Below are 17,778 nucleotides of genomic sequence, written 5' to 3' on the forward strand. Positions count from 1 at the left end.
TTGACCAATTTTAAGGAAGTAAGATGGATGGCTGACAGTAAAATGCTTACAAGCCATGGCTATGTAATACTGAACTGCTGTGCAATTCCTCCTTCACTTTGTTCCTTAATATGAAAAAATATATGGTGAAATTGATACATTTTTAGAAATTTATTATAGACCCTTTCCAGTAGGGGTCAGAATGAAAAAGGGAAACAGTGGTACTTGCTGAGGCTGACAGCTAAAAGCACAAGTCCATCAGTCACTCAGATGTCGCCGTCTAGCATGCTTTTCAACAGGATCACTTAGCCTTGGTTTTCCAAACAAGCGCTGTCACCTACAATGCACGCCCACCTAGGTGTTCTCGATGAAAGTGTAGGTTGCCACATACGGCCAACAAACAGCATTCCCATAGAGAACTTTCATCTTTGACAGCAGTTCAGAAAGGAAAAACCACTGATTGGAGTTAGTGTGCTCTATCCCTAGGGCTCTCTGGAGGAAAAGTTCATTAGCTGCTTTGCATGCCAAGGGACCAGCTGTCCTTCGGCACATGAAGCAGCTCTGATTGACCAGGAGGACAAGTGGGAAATAAGCTCAGAGCAGTGCCAGCATGGCATATGGTCACGTACCAGCTGTTTCTGAAATGCCTGCCAAACGGAGATCAGAATCGGGTTGGCTGTTAAGAAAATAAAATCCAACAAAAAACAACAAGCAAACAAAAAATTCCACTGTCGGGATTCCTGAGATCTGACCACAAAACCAGAGCTGTCAATTTTAAATGTCACACAGCAACTACGTGGATATTCAGAACAATCTGTCATTGGCTTGCATGCTCTGACTTGCTCTGTTAGCAGAACACCAATGTTCTGAGCATCTCTCCCTTCTGCAGATAAAAAAAAAAAATTCTAGAGACAGTGAAATAAGGTAAGTGGATTCATATTAGTGATATACATTACTAACACACTACGTTCAGAAGACTGAATGGAGATTGATTTAAATTGGTGCCAACTCTTAATAGAGACCAATTCCAGGTGTCCCGCATTTTACTATAGTTTATTTCTACCCTGAAAAGGGGATTTCAGATTCTGAGCTCATGAACAAAAGGAGATTTGATTGTGATTGGCGCAAGTCGTATTACAGTGTTGGTGAGATGCTTCTGATAAACCAGTGGAATGACTCAGCAGAAAACAGTGAGCAGGATTTTTCCCCCAAAGCTTTTCTGTTTCAGCTTTTCATAACTAGAAAATAACTTGAACAGTTATTAAATGGCTCTGAGAATTCTGCTGTCCTCCTATCACAGGATTTCAAGCACTACTTTCTCTTTAGAGCTTTCCCATAATACTCCTTCAAGGTTTGGAGAAAGCCAGACTGATGAACTGCACATTCCTATGACATCAATTACTGCCTCGGCAGTGTTTGAAAGCATGTCGGTAGCTCATGTAGCTACAGAATGCTGCATATTTAACTTCTGGCTAGCCTAAATCAAATTTATGACTAAGTGTCAAAGTGCTAAGGATGTCCAAAAAAAAGTGAACCCTAGCTAAAACAAAAATAAGACTAATGCTGCTCCTGTACCAGGAAATGAGTACATAGGCTGGGAGGCAGTGGTTACTATCATGGCTTGCGTTCATGTTTCTTACAAGACATATTTTTTATATACAGGCTTAACTTGTTGAAAGGCCTAAATGGGGCTACATCCGGGGTGTGTGTGGATCATCTTTTCAGAGGTAAGCCTGGTTCCAGTGACTGAAGATGTTTGCACAGAAGGAACAGTGTTAGCCAACGTAGATGACATACTGCGTTTTAGAACTCTAGGAGCCACACATTTAGCACTGAATAAAAGAAAACCCTCAGGATTACGCACAGAGGACTTATTTTGACACCTTACATAATATTGACTTTCCTCAGACCCGTATGTGTTCATGTATTTGAGAAATGTGAGGTACTAGTATACACCTGAAAAAGGCATTATTATTTTCCCAATTAAGAAGCTTAATTAGTACTTTGGTGTGTCATGTCATATTTTTGGTCTTACAGTGGGCCATTTTCACCCATCTACTATGCTAAAAATGTTCCTCTTTCATTACTCTACAGTTGTGTAAACAGTTTTGATTAAGATGGCATTTAATCAATTGGAATAAAATTTTCAAAGCTCCCGAAGAGCTCACTTACTAAACCCGACTTTCAATAGCACTGGTCTTCTAAAAAACAACTGCCCTTCCAGACGGGCTTTCGTTCAGAAGCAAAATAAACTTTATTTGCTAACCTTGCCCTCAGAGTCGTTAAGGATTTCAAAAGGACCTCGCATGACAAACACCGCCACGCTCCATCATTATCCCCCATTTCCTCCTCCGCATTCCCGCCCCGGCCCCGGGTGTTTCCCTGCCCGCCGTGCCCTCGCAGCCCGCCCTCCCGACGGGGCGAAGGCTGGCTCCCGCCGGCTGAGGGGGCGAGGGGCCGCCGCCCGCCCCCCGGAGGCCCGAGGCGCTGAGGCCGCCCCGCCAGGCGCTCTCCCCGCTTGGCCGGTGACTTTCAAACGCCTCGCCCGCCCCTTTTTGCCCTCAGGCGCCCGGCGGACAGCGCGGCGCTCTCCCGGCGGGCGGGGCCGGGCCGGGGCTGTACAACCAGGGCAAAGGGATACTTCCCTTCCTCCCCCCCGCCCTTCCTGCGCGCCGGCCCGCCATGAAGCCGGCTGGCTGGCGCCCGGGCACTACGGGACGGGGCCGGAGAGGCGCGGCCCGCCCACCCCCCCCGCCGCCGCCGCGGCGGAGAGCTCAGCGCGCCCCCCCGCCCTCCCCCTTCCCGCCCCGCTGCGAGCGCGCGCCCCCGCACCCCGGCGCAGCTCCGTAACCCCGGCGGCGGGATCCAGGGCCGCCCCCTGGGCGGAAGGATACACGGGGAGGAGCCTGCGGCGCGGTCCGCCGAGGCGCTGAGTCCTGTTGCCGGGTGACGGAGCGGCCGGCCCCCCGCCCTCCCCGTGGCGCTCGGAGCCGCCGCCGCCGCCGGTTTACGTAACGCCTCCCAGGGCAGGTCCCGGCTCCGTCCCGCCCGCCTCACTCGGGGACGGCAGCAGCGGGACGGAGTCCGCTGCCTCCTCCGGCTGCCAGAGGCCCCAGGGCCCCGCTCTGCGCCGCCACGGCAGGTAAATACCCGCCGCGGGCCCGGGGAGCGGAGGGAGGGGCAGGGCTGGAGGGAGGGCGGGAGGGCGGCTGCCGCCCTCCCCGTGGCAACGGGAGGACGAAGCCGGGAGGCGGTGGCGGGCGCCCCCTTCCCTCCTCCTTCCCGCCGCTGTGCTGAGGGACGGGCAGGCTCGACCCCTGGGGAGGGCAGGGCCGGCAGCTCGGGGCCCGGCCGAGGAGGCCCGCGCCGGCCCGCTCTTCCCTCTCCGCTAACAGCCCGGGAAGAGGAGGAGTTGCGGGGCCGGGCCTGGCCGGCGCTGGGAGGACGGTTTCCCGGGACGGCGCGTCCCGCTTCTCCACTGCGCCTGCCGCAGCGCGGCGGGAGCGTGCCGGGGAGGCCGGGGGAAGAGGGGAGGAAGCGCGGCGACGGGAGGAGAGGGGCCGGGGAGGGGGTGACAGGGAGCGTGAGGGGCCGGCCGGGGGGGCTGGCTGCGGAGCGGCGGCGGGGCAGGGCTCGGGGGCGGGGCCGGGGGCCCGGCCGGGGTGCCCCGGTCCGAGCGCCTACCCAGGATCTGAGCCCTCCCCGACTCCCCCCCGCCCCCCCCGCTTTCTCCCGGCCCGGCCCCTGGGGTCCCAGCGCCAGGTGAGCGGCTTGCTCCGGGGGGGGGGGGAGGGAGGGAGCTGGGGCTCCGTGCCTTCGGGCCGGGAGGAGGAAAGGGGGGAGAGGAAGGCGGCACCCACCACCCACCCACCCGGCGTGGGTGCCGGCCGGCGCCGATGTCAGCCGGCGCAGTGGACGGGAAACCGGAGGATGCGGCGCTTCGGGTCGTGGTAGCGAGAGACTGAGCCGGGCAGCCCCCTTCCCTGCCTTGCCTGGCCGTGAGGTTGGAGTGGCGGGGCTCTCCGTACCGCCCCCCGCCCCATCTCCGGGCCCGGCTGGTGTGCGGGATCGGCTCAGGCCGTGACCTTTCATCCTGTGCGTAATCGTACAAAGCGCAGCCGGCGGCTGCTGACCGGCGAGGAGGAGCCGGGAGGCCGGTATCGATGCCTCGGATCGGGGCAGATGGAAACGTCCGCTGGCTTAGCTGCGGCGTTCCGGGGTTACCTCGGGGGCCGATCTGCTGGGACTCGCTCCCCTCCTATTTCCCGCCCCCCCCGCTTTCCAACAGCATTGTCCTTTAGGGGCCTATTGAAGGCAAAAGGCGGATAGAAAGGCTAGGGCTGCTGCTGTTTCAGGAGGAGGAGCTGGGCTGATAGGAGACGGATGGGAGCCGCATCCTATGGCCGCTCGGAGCTGCGCGCCGCCGGGGCGGGCCCGGCAGGGCCGCAGCCGCTCGTCGGCAATGGGCGGGGGGGGGGGGGGGGGGGGGGAAGACACACGGCACGGACAGACAAGGTTTGGCGAAGGTTACAGCTGAATGCAGAAGTAACACGAATTGACACTTCATTCCAGCAAACTCATTTCCATCTTCTCCTCGCGGCGGCTGGATTAAAAGTATACATTTATTAAGTCGTGTTATGAAACTTTGAGAAAAGCGAAAGTGCGGTGCTTTTTTTCGGGTTTGTCTTTGTTTTAATTACTCATTGCAGTACCTGATTCTGATCTGAAGGGTGAAAATATCACGATTTGCTTGTCCTTTCAAATAAAAGGCATTCTTGTATTTCGATGTTTTCCGTATATAAGTAAATCGGGTTGTAGTTTATAGGCCTGGGATCAGAGGACACTGTGGCGCGGGTGGTTGATACTCCTCATGCAAACCCTTTTAAATGTTTAGGTTTTTACCCTGCTGTGTCACACCATTTATTACTTCTGTGTTCCTGGGATGAAGTGGGAATCGTAGATCAAATTTGATTTCTTGGCTGTCAAAAGTGAGCTTGTGATGATTCAGTAGATAATTGTGTAAAAAAACTACTTCACTGCAGTGCTTAAAACCCAAGTATTGCGGGCTTCTCACACACCATGGGAGTCTGCAATTGACATTTTTCTTTATTATTTAAGACAAAAATGTGCCTTATAGAAGTAAATGACATGGAACTTGATTGTTACTTGACATGTAACTGTACAGATTTTATTTTGTACTAATCCTCCATCTGCTGTTTCTTGTCAGCATGGATATGCTAAAATGGTAGTGTACAACCCCTCCCAATCAATAAAGCATATCATATAGGTATCAAAGTCTTCTGTTTTGATCATTGAGATAGAAGAGGACATGTAAGTAACTTGAATAAAATGGGTATCTCACTATATATATAATGTTCTTCATTTTCGAAGACTAAGAATAGTAGGGGAAATACCAATTTGTACAATCCGTTGAAAGCATCAGCAGTTTATATCCCCACCATATTCTGCTTAGCAGATATTCCCACACGTACAGTCACAGAACTTTATCAGTTAATTTGTTTTGTGCACCATGGGGGTAATGATTCTTTGAGGCTAGAGATTCTGCAAATTTGGATTGGATACATGACCCTCTAGCTTTTCTGCTCATCAGCAGGGGAATTGAAAGAAAAGGAAGGGGCAAACAGATTTATATGTGACCCAAGAGGTAAAATTGGAGGCCTTGAACTTCTGTTATCTTTATATGCTGATTTCATAGTCTACATTCCCCACTGATTTTGTTGTTGCTATTCCTTATTCTTCCAAGTAGGAGAAATTCCATAGGGGTAAAATGATGTCAGCATTTTCCTTTGCTTGTTTGCTGTACATTCTAGCAGCAATAGGGACAGAGGAAGATCTAGATACTGCTCATAACTTTATTATTTGTCCTTCTTGAGGATCTTGTTTCTAGGTGGATAGGGGGAATGAAGGAAGCCAAGAGGTTGGTTTTATACTTAGCACAGGTGAATTTTCTGTGGAATTTTATTGGGTTCTTAGGTGTTGTGCTATAGCATCAGAATAGACTTTCTAGCTACTTAGCGAGAATCCTAGCAAAATCACCTATCAGTTTGCTGCTTCTCTAAGCTTTGTATAAAGCAGCATGCAAAATTTGTAATCATGGATTTTGAAAGTGGCGTGTAGTAAATATTTCTTTTAAAGCCATCTAAATGTTAATGTGTTCAAAAATAAGAAATTTGAGTTTTTTTTTTTTTAATCTGAGCTTTTTTTTTTTTTTAATTTTTCAGAGTAAAAGACCCTTACTTCTTGTCATTCCATTTCAGCTTTTTTTCTTTCTTTTTCTTAAGGCATGCATTTATAGCATAGGTTTCATACCTGTCTGTTAGACTGGTAATATGAAGCCCCTAAAATTGTGTAATGGTAATAACAACCAATAATTAATAACTAAAAATACTATAAGTTGGATAACAATGCCTGGTAAAGCAGAATGTGATGAAGACAGCAAGACTTAGAATTCCTGTAGGCTAACAGAGGTAGTGGGAACTGTTCTAGTTATCTGCACTGCTAGTGAAGCTTGGCGTAAAAATTGTTTTCTAGAAGCTATTTAATATGGTCTGTTTATTGGGATGGTTTCTTCTGTATTGTGGAACAGAGATTGGGATCCTTCATTATAGTTCAAGAACAGTGATGAGCTGGTTAGGTAATTTGTAAATGTAATTATAGAAACAAGTTGTTGTGTTGTGTCCATCCCCCTAACTCCACCCCAGGAATTTTTTCTGCGTAAAGTCAATTTTGTGATACAAAATAAAAATGTTCTAATGAATATTTGAATGCTCAGTTGCATTTCAATACACAGAGAAAAATAAAATTGCTTGATAGGAGGGAAAAGTATATTTTTTTCATAATTTGGAAATAATTTACCAGATTTTTTCTAGACAGAAATGCCAGGTAACTGCAGGACTGTGAGAGTGTTCTAGTAGAATAAGATCTAGATGAGCTAGTTACAATATCTTTACTAAAAACCATCTTGTTCTAGTTTCCCAAAAGTTAGTTGGGTGCATTTATAATGGGTGCTGAAGGATTGAATATGTATTTTATTGGGCCACAATGGGAGTTGGTGGGGGTAGGGGGAAGGGTTGAGTAGTTTGAACATTCAGTATAAAGATTATTCCACAGACTTCTACTAACTTATTTCTCTAGCCTTATTGGAAGCTACTGAATACTTTTATTTTTTAATATGCTATTTCCTTTATAATTTTACATGCGTTTGGATTTACCTGCATAAAACTTCATTGATTATTTCTGCATCATCTAGATTCTCTTTATATCTTAGCTTCTGTATGTCCACTTCAGTATCTGTCTTTCCAAGAGAATTTATTTGTAAGACAATAGTATGGAAACCTCAATTTTAAAGGATTTAAATTATTTTTTCCTGTTGTGATATTGCATGTAATAGATGAATTATATACTGCTAAGTCTGTTCATAGTCTGTGTTTAGGCTTGCTGTAACAGTTATAATTTTTAAATGTAATTTGGGGGATGTTTAAATTTCTCTTTTTTGCTGTATTGAGGAAGAAGTTTCAAATGCGCAGTCCATGCTAATTTTACTTTTCTTTGTAACTTTCTAGGCCTTATCCTCGAAAGGATTGCATATGAAAATTTATGCTCTGTGCAAAAAATCTTGTTAATAAATAAAAATAAATTGTAACGGGTGAAATCTAAATAGTTTTCTGTTCTTTTTGTAGCTTTTAAAGATCTTCCTCTAGTTACTGTTAAATTTACATAAAGAACAAGGTCTGCTGGATAGAATGCTGGACTAAGACTGAAGAGACCTGCAGTTTCTATCAGCTCTCTTACTGAATAAATGAAAGCAAATTGTTTCATCTTAATGTACCTTTGTTTAAGATGCTGTGTGGAAAGGAGGAGCTGTTATGCCTTTTATATGTTATTAAATTGTGCGAGTGTGGGTTTTTTGTTGTTCTTATGGTTTGGGTAGCTGCACTAGCTTCGTCATAGAAGAATTCTGAAGGGAGCCATAGTTGCGTTGCAGATGAGGTTTTGTATATATAGACTGTGGAAGAAAGTACAGAGAGAGGTAAGAGAGTATGAGACTAGGGGCAGCTGAAGGCTAGAAAAAATAAAACTACTTTTCATAAGATTATATAGTATTAACGTCAAAATAGCAGAGTTGAGTTGCAAGAAATGTACACTCTGCAAAGTTATTCCAGGTAGTGTTAGTTTAGTCAGGATTTAGACTGAGATAATAATCTTCAACAGTAAAGTGGGAAAATGTGCTAAACCATACACAGCATGATTAAGGAAATTATTTTGGTCATTTAGCATGTGTCATATGTTCTTTCTAAGAAAATAAAGTATTAGCCTAAAGAAAAAAGGCTGCTTGAAGCATCACTAATGAAGAAATCTCTAATGCACATTGCTGCCATTGGCTGAGTTATTAATTCTCACTAAGTCCTTGTGACACTGTAATCTGTTATTACAAACTTGAAACAAATTTGAAGACGCTGTGGCTGAGTAGGAGTGCAACATTCAAACACTGCATAGAATTTAGGACACTGGTGTATCTTCAAAGAAACAGAGCCAGCTTCCAGTGATTTGTCTGATTGATAACTTTACTTAGGAAACTTCAGGAAAAACTTTTTACTGTTTCATGATATTTTAATTCTGCTGGCTGAAGATTATGAGCTAATGACTGTTACTAATTAGCTAAGGGTTGCTATTGAGTGAATGCCTATTCTCCTGGTTCTGTCTTCTGGGGTAGAAGTTCACTCTGCTGCTTATTTGACTATTGCATTTAACAGTGAAACTGAATTACTTATATCAATTCTTGTTTTATTGACGTTTTTATAGCTGCTTTGCTGGAAGTCATGTTGAATTGTGCGAGGTGACCCAAGAGTTTTAAAATGTTTTTGTAAGTTGAGATATTAGTTTAATTTTCATATTTATATAAGACATTTTTTCACCAGCTTCTCTGAACAGGATATCTTTATCAGCTTGAGAGAAACCTCAGAGTTCCAGTTTTTAGTAACTTTGTTCTTGAGTTGTGAAAGACATGCCTTAGTCAACAGTGCAGTAACTTCCTTGAAGAGAAGCAATACAATGCTGACCTGCTGGTTTCTGTAAAAGGTTTTCTGGTGGTTATAGTTAAATATTTTGCATTTCAGTAAAATAAGATTTCCAGCTGTTATTTGAAGTAGCAAAGAGCAAATTTATTATTTTAAGAGCAATATTAACCCATCCTACCTGTTCAGTTTGTAAACTTTTTGTTTGTTTGTTTTAAATAAGCAGTAGCATTTTTAGGCAACATACTGAATCGTAAAAGTGGAGGTATGATATGGCAACAAAAATCACCACTGTTTTTAAGGAAAAAGAAGGAAAAGTTATTTTCCTGGCAGTCTTACAACATAAACTAAACAAACAATGCCTATGCAAATACACTCAGATTCTAAAATGCATATTCTTTCATGTGAATTGTTACTCTGTTCAGAATTGCAGTCTCCTACTTCAGATCTCAATTTCTTAAATATATAGAATTTTATTTGCTAACATTTTGGATTAAAAATTAGAGGTGGTAGAAGTTTGGGGGAAAAGCATTTGAAAATTTTCTTTACAGGTCTGCCATATTTTCTTTGTTGCAAAGTTGTTATTTTGTCTGCTGGTTAAGTCATGGAGCTTGCAAATTCAACTTATCAGAACTCTGTGATTACTGAGCCTCTTGTGGCTGACACATATTGTACATTTTTACACAGTTATTAATGAAAACACTGTCTATATGTGACTAATAACTGAAGTTATGATAATGTATTTTTTTATGAAAAGAGCTATTGAAAAGACTATATAGTTAGGCAGTAGTTATATTTGGTTTTAAACTTTTCATGAGGCTATTTTAAGCTTTCCAAAAAGGTAGTAATTAGCTCCTTTAATTGCAGACCAGATATGGAAAACTTCAATAGTAAGCATTCAGAGAAGACCTCCATACAAATTAAATAAGTTAATAAAACAAAGTAAAATGTATAGTGTGGTCATCAACTAGTTAGATGTTTATATACAGCTGAATTATTAACTTTGGAAGTATAAATAGCTGGAGAAAAAACATAGCCTTTAAATGGACAGTAGTTATTGGATCTTTGGAATTCATAATTCATTCCCCTTTTCCTTCCCCAACTGAAAGATGCAATGTATGCCTAAGAATAAATTGTGTATTGGTTGAAATAAATACTATATGGTTGCACTAAAAGAGAGCCACTGGGCTACTTGGTGGTACAGTAGCATTCCAGCTGATGCGAAGAGCACTGAATATTTGACCAGCGTGGCCCCACTGGTGGCCTGGGGGCTGATGCTGGTGGCTGGCTGTGCCTTGGAGGAGGCTGGCAACGCCTGCTGGGGCACATTGGCGTCCGTGTCTGCGCACGGAGACGTTACAAAACTTGAGGCAAGTCTGGTTTAGTGAACGCACACGTAACTTGGTGCTTAGGCCTACAAGCCATTACTAAGCCATTACTCCAAGCCTGGGAAAGGAGTTCAAACACTGAGGCAAATAGCTGTTAGTAAGAGGTAGTTTGAACTGCACCTTTTAGAGCATCAGGAGGGCAGGAAGAAGAGTGATCAGAATAGTTGAGAGAGTATATCTGATCTTTTCGTTACTTGACTGCATCCTCTGTTGTATTGTTAAGCCCCACCTATACTCTACGTACTAGCCTTTCTATCACCTATAGTGAGACACAAGTAGTAGAAACCTTACAGATTTTACATGCCGGAAGTCCTGAAGATAAATGTCTCAGCTTAAAATGCGTGCATCCCTTGTGATCTTAGTTATATTTGGGGTTGGGTTTTATTAACTCCATTTATGTTTCCTTAAATCAGAGGAAGAGTTATTGAAGTATAATGATGGTAATCAGTAATGTGTGGTCTGTTGCTTGTGTACACAGTAAAAGATACAGCTTTTGATAAATAGTGTTCCTGTGAAGCTTCTCACGGGACTGAACAAAAAGACTGTAACTGTCTCTTCCTTCAAGATACAGCTAGACAAGTATTTCTCCCCAGGACCTCTCAGGCTTTGTAGCAGTCTACCCAGGCAATCCCTGTGTGTGATAGACTTGAGGTAAATGGGGGAGAGTGAGACATTTATCACTAGCTTTGCTCTGGTACACTGATATGATCTCCATTTTTAAATCGGAAAACTTAAATCATACCAGTGTCTTCAATGGTAAAAAGAAATGTGTCAGAACAGTCTGAAACCTGATGTTAGTGGTACTGAAATTACACCAGTGGTTGGGGAGTACTGTAAAGTATGAGCTGAGGCAGCATCTATGTTTTTGAGATGTACACATGTTGCTTTCTGCATTGGCACTCACTTTTTCTTGAGTTATCCACATTATGGTGATCTGTAATATTCTAGGCTAGCTACAGTGCAACACCTGCCTCTCCCTTACCAAACTTGAAGCAACCAGCAATTTCTTTATCATCTCCAGGCTACAGCTGCGGTGGGATTCTGTTTGTTTCACGGCTGAATCTGCTGAATGATAAAAGTATGAGATATTGTTGCATGGGTCAGTGGGGAATTTCTGTAAAAATATTGGAAGTACATATCATATCTGTTGAAGTACCTGGATTGGCCTCCACACTTCATGTTCCTAAGAATAATGGTGGTCTGAAAGGCTTGCACCCGAATCAGCTAAAATGTAGTTTCTGAACTCTGCCTTCCTCATGTGTTCTTGTTAAATACTTAAGTGGATCTAACAGTGGGCTGCTGCTGAAAGGGGCAACCCTACTTCCTGCCTTATGCTAGATGTAGAAATTTTGTGGCAATGGAGCAACTTGATTACTTATTTGTATTGTATTTTTTGGAGACTGGCCCACCAAGAATGAATTTTTTTTTTCCATTTAGAACAAACTGATCTAGTTCATCTCTGCAACCACACAGTGGATGGGTTAAATACAAGGACAAATGGGTGAGAATGCCAGGAAGGGACTATGGGAGAAACAGGAGAACATCCTCTCTTGGTAACAGTATACGGTTGCAGTGCAGTTTGTCTTACCTTAACTAGCCTTTGAGTCAGCCATGCAGGTTCCTCTGTCAAGATGCTGCTACTGGTGTTGTTCTTTTGAAAGTTGGTTACTGCTGGTGTAAGACCCATCACTGCTGGTTTTTACAAACTGGTACTTGTGCTGGCAATAGTAGCAATTACTTCAAATTTTGTCGGTTATATGGAGCATTGTTTTATGCTAATTTTTAATGTGAAAAATATTTACTTGAACTCATTGTCATTAGATTGTGGATTTAAATTTATAAAAAACTAACATATTTCTAAGTTATGCACTATGTGTACATTTTCCTTTTTTCAGATGGGATTTTTTTAAAAAAGTAGTCTTGTTTAAACAAAGGAGCAAAATTTAGTTCAAACACCAGTTTTAAGAGAGCTTCACATTTAGTTCAAAATCCAGTCTGGACAGTAACAAACTAAACTGGAAAAAATTTTCTCATGGCAGTTTACATTCATTGTTTTTTAAGAATAGAATGCAATTATTAGGACTGTACTGGTAGCTGGATAGCCTTGTTTGGACAAATTCTTACCTAAGTAATGTAAATGCTGCCATTGTTAATGTCAGCTGAGCATTAGAAATTGGTGAAGTGGTATTTTACTCCGAGATTCTGACAGTCTTTAAATTCATTAAATTTGATCAACGTTTGAAAGTGTTTTTAAGAGTTGTAAGTCCTTAAAATTAATATGGAAATTTTTGAAGACATAATGCTTTGGGTTGGGGGGGTTGCAGGTTACACATGTGCTGTACTTAGACTTACCTGGTACAACTGTACGACAAACTGTGGTACCAGAAATTGTTTTATTTCTTGGGTTTTATTTTGTCAGAAATGCTTTGGTCTTCTGTATGTTTATTGAAGTGGAAGTGGTGGCTGTGTGCTGCATAATGAAGTGCTTGCTTTTGATTTTCCTTATGCATCTTTAATACTGAGTCTTGACCTCCTAGAACAGTTTCCTGAGTGATGCTAGGAAATAACAATACTTATGTCTTGAACGTAAAATTTGCTTCCTAAGTTATCAAGATGCCTATTGAACCATGCTGTACAAAACTTGCCAACTATTAGGTCTCATTAATTAATTTTTAAGACACGTTACATGTAGTGAAGAACAATTTCCTAGGTCTCCATTACATGGAGATGCTTCTTTACAGGCCTGCTGTATGTAATAGGAACCCTTTCAAAAGAGTCTGTTTATGAAGCCTCTGTCAGGCCTTCTTAATCTATAAGGTGATGAAGTTTTCGTGTGTGGTAGACATAGTATGCTGCAACTGCTCTTCCTGGCATTTGTAGGTTTTGCTGCTAGGCCATGCTTTTTCCTCTTTCCGTCTTGCGTTTTTTTTCCTAACTTAAAATTTGTATATTTTTCAGTTTATATTACATGTTTGTTTTAAGGAAGTGGAGAATATTCAGATTGCTGGGAATTTGGGGTCTTGGATATGCAGCTGAACCCCTAGTGCAGGTACTTCACCTGCTAATTCTGCAGTCCATTACAATTGTTTCCCATAGCTCAGTTTTTGCTCTCTGACAGGATTAATGTTCTGACATCTTGTAAGAAAGTTCATATATGTTAATAATGTGCAGCCCTGTGAGTGCATCAGCTAATTGAACTCCTCCAGCTACTGTTTTCTGAAGTGTTGTTCTTGTATTATGGTAAGCATGAATGTTTTATAAGAACAGCTGTACTGGTTCAAACAAAGGCTTTGTCAAATCTGGTACTTGTCTGCAACAGCATCTGTAAGTGAGTAGTTAGGGACAAAAAAGAACAGGGAGAGTACATGTGATACCTCTCCTGAATACTCCCTCAGCCTCACACCGTGTTCATTCTAGGGGATTTCCTGAGCCTGACGTGGTTTGTCTAGTTGGAAACTCTCAAGGGATCTCTGCTGTTCAATTTTCTTTGAAGCCCATCTAGTTCTTTTGTTCTTTCTTTCGTTCTTGTCCTCAGTATGTTTTGACAAGGACTTTCTAGTAGCTCTGGTGTGAGGTTTTGTACATAGCTCTTACTAACTCATTGATACTTTCTACTAAAAAAAAAAAAAGACACTGAATAGTCAGTCTTTATCCATGGAGAGGCATGTCGTCTTTGGTATTACAGGACCAGGGTTGCACGTTATGTACAATGTGCGTGCAAAACATTATTTCAGTGATGGCTTCAGTTTTGTTCTGTGATTTGACTGCTGCTGGGTTTGAGAAATATCTAACATACTACTTAAAAATAGATCCTTGGATTAATAGTCAGCTCACAATTTATTGATCTGTGTATTGATAGCATGAGGTTATTATTCCCGCTGTGTCCCATTTCAAGTTTACCTATGCTGAATTTTGTTTGCCTTCTTATTGCCCAGGCCAGTTTCATAAGGTCCTTCTGCTTTTTTTTTTCAGTTATTTTGTGTTCACTATACCTGATGGCTCGCTGTCGTTTGGTAGCTTCTTAACTGTGTCATCTCATCTTCCAGATCTGTTACGAATTTGTAAAGCAATGCAGGTCCCGGTGCAGAATCCTACAGAACTGTGCTGGTGACCTCCCTGGTGTCATCTTGGTTATATCTCTGTTCTTTTTCTTTGCTAACCTAAGTAAATGAAGTTTATATATGGTAGCTCTTGAATCCTTTGAGTAATTCCAGTAAGCTTTTATATAGGATTAGCAGCCTCAGATTTTCATTTGGGTAAGTGTTATGAAAATAAGCTTGCAGATTTACAGGAAGAAAAATCCTGCAGTAACACCCACACACTAATTTCTGTCTCCTCTCTGGGAAGACTTGACTGGAGTTACGCTAGAAACATGGCATAAGCCCAGCCCCGCTAGATATCAATAAACCATAAAACATATATCATTACAAATGAGATTGTATCACTCTTGCAGTTCCTGATAATACTACTTTAAAAAAAGGAAATTCTGTGTATATCCAGAAGTTAATTCACAGAGCTGCTTTTATGCTTCTGACCACTTGTAGTGTTCTTGCTTTAATTCCAGCCAGGTGTTTTAATCTGTGTTTCTCATGGCACGGCAATGCTTCTGAAGCTTTGTGGTAGAAGTTGTTTGAACTGAGATGGAGGAAGAGGTTTGTTTACAGTGTGGACATCATAATTTTTTTTTGTTTTACGATAGTGTTTCAGTGCTTTGGTCATGAATCAACTCCCTGCTCTGCTGTTTATTGTACGGTATCATCAAAAATCACCAACATAAAAAACCTGTCCTTGCTCTGAAGACTACACAGCCAAATTTCTTAGATTATCGAGGAATGTGACTAAAAAATAACAACTTCTTTTACTTCTGAATTCACATGTCTTTTAAATGCCATGTGAAATTCATTATGGACACAGATTCCATTGTTTGCTAGATTTTAAATAGGCTTTGTTTCTGGGCTTTGACAGTGCTCTCCCCAGTGTGTGGCTGTTTGGTTTGTCTGTTAAGGGTTTGTTTAGATTTTTCACTGAATGAAACAGAAGGAATGATGGTAAAATTGCTGATTCCTCCATAATATGTAAGAACAATTTTGGACTTCTGTTACAATCATATGATGTGATTGTGCTTTTGATTATCAGTCTTCTAGAGGGGACTGAAATTTACTGAAGTGAATATGTGATGTCACTATGTTATTGACCAAAATTGATGATATTTTCACTTTGATTTATACAAATTAGTATTTGCATATTTTTGCTATATGTAGATGTTGGGGAGTGGAAGGGTTGTTTTCCTTTAATACAACCTTTCTCAGAAAAAAAAATACTTCTAAAAAAACTTTGTCCTGGTTAAAAAGGTGGACACTTATATCCACATTAAATAAAATCAAACAAACAAATAAAAAAACCCCTCAAACAAGTAAGAAAGAACGCTGTAATATATATTTTTTTTTTCTATGTGCATTGAAAAAATTGTCAAGCATTGTCAAATACCGTAGTGGGGGAAGAAAACTTTTGAAAATGAGAGCTATTAATTGTAAATGTACTGGCATATTTCAAAGAATAACAGAGGAAACTTTGTACAAAACAGCAGTTACAACTTAACCATTGTGTGAGAATATGTCTGGTCTAATTGTTAACATAAAGCAGTAGGCAGAACGAAGCACTGGAAACACAGATGTTCTCCCTTTTGGGAATGGAAGGAAGGAAAGAGGTAGCAACTGCAGCTTTACCCAAGAGATCAACTTCTGTGTAGCAGAAGTGTCAAAATACGTAAAGAGTGACTTTGAGGCTTGAGAGAATTCATTTGCAGATGATAAATAATAAATTAGTTTTCAACTTGCTTCAGCATGTAGATCCTGTGGGTTTTGTTTGTTTGTTTGTTTTCTACTGAAAATGTAGAGCCCAGTGTAATGAATTTAAGCCTGCAGACAATTTGCTTCCCTTAAGTTATCTTTTTATGATCTCCAAGAAATAGTCTGTGGACCTTTAGTTTAACTGAAAGGGCAATAGGAAGGGGTATGTTTTTTTGATCTCCTAGTACAGTATTTTCTGTTACTTTAAGAGTTGATAGTAGGTATATCTTTAAGAAAGCCTGAAAACTTGTTAAATCATTGTCTACTTTTTTTTTTTTTTTTTTTTCCATTTACCAAAAAAATGTTTGAACCTTGCTGTGTGGATACATAATTTTCAGAGGCCTCTTGGTGCTGATAAAATACATATGAGGTTACCTTAGATTAATTCAGTGGGTTTTGTGGTTTGGCCTTGGTTACTGTTTTCCAAGATTAGAAACAATTGGGAAAAAAACACTTTTGAGATCCTTAAAATAATTTATTTTTTGTATGAAGGGGAATTATGGAGAAAAAAAAGCTGTTGAAGACATGGAAGTGTCTTGCCCGGCACGAGCTTTTAGTTAATCTGCTCTTTCTGTTGGTAGTCTGATAAGACCAGTTACATATGCTAGCACTTCCTTGGTGGGCTTGTATCAAGCTTCGCTGAAGAGTGATTTAATTACACCTTTCTTTTACTGCACTCCTTGGTAATCTTAGTGTAATTTTACACTGTCATACTTTATTCCTGTAGACACAACTGTCAAAAGTAGGTATTTGTGTGGCTCTCACTATTGCAGTACCAAGAGACTTAAAAAAAAATATTTTATGTATTTGTTATGACAATACCCATATTCCATTTCACTTGCAGAGAAGACTAGGATTATTTAGTCTTCAGAAATGGTTATTTACCATGCAGGAATAACTGTTGTAGGGAACAGACCTGGAGTGTTCCAACTTCAGTTTCTGTACCATTGATCCTCCTTCCTGTTTCTTGCTATAGGTGGTTTAAAGTTGTTGCGTTTCCATAACTCAATCTCAGGAGACTAAAACTCAGTTATTGTCTTCTGCTGTCTATTCTAGGTAAAAAGAATGTCTAGTGTCATTGAATAGAATTTTGAGAAAAAGTATCTATTCTAAAACAGTCTAAATTGTAAAATCCGAGTGTTTACACAGTATTGTATTCTCATTCCTTTACAAGACACTTCATAAATTGCCTTTTGTGCCTCTAGTTGTTAAGCTGTTGAAAGTTTATCAAACTGACCTTGCTAAGGGCACTGATTAGTATTACAAAAACTGATGGTTACTTAAAAGGAAAAATTCTACTAGGAAGTGGAGTAAGTAGAAATTATTTTGAAAGAATTTAATCATATATTTTTGATTTTAGGATTGCTACGTAATTGGTAGTTTTCACAAACTACTGACAGGGATGTGTAAATTTTTATTTGGTAATTCTTATTATAGGGTGTGTCCCTCCATCATATTTTATAACTGGAAATTATGAATTCTTTCCAACTTAATAGTTAAAATAACTACTCTTGCACTAATTATGCA

General features: G+C 41.5%; 1 protein-coding gene across 3 annotated transcripts in view; it reads left to right on the top strand.

Annotated features, from left to right (window-relative positions):
* The first annotated feature begins 2,820 nt into the window (after positions 1-2,820).
* The window catches only part of KIAA0232 (KIAA0232 ortholog), a 72,085-nt gene continuing 57,127 nt past the window's right edge, over positions 2,821-17,778 (top strand). For all 3 annotated transcript variants that reach the window (XM_032984563.2, XM_042807600.1, XM_042807601.1), the window contains exon 1: positions 2,821-3,121. The gene's annotated coding sequence lies outside the window, so the exon portion shown is untranslated. The remainder of the gene's footprint in view (positions 3,122-17,778) is intronic.

This window comes from Tyto alba, unplaced genomic scaffold, assembly GCF_018691265.1.
Source record: "Tyto alba isolate M040663 unplaced genomic scaffold, T.alba_DEE_v4.0 Super-Scaffold_6, whole genome shotgun sequence".
In the NCBI taxonomy this organism is placed as follows: Eukaryota; Metazoa; Chordata; class Aves; order Strigiformes; family Tytonidae; genus Tyto; species Tyto alba.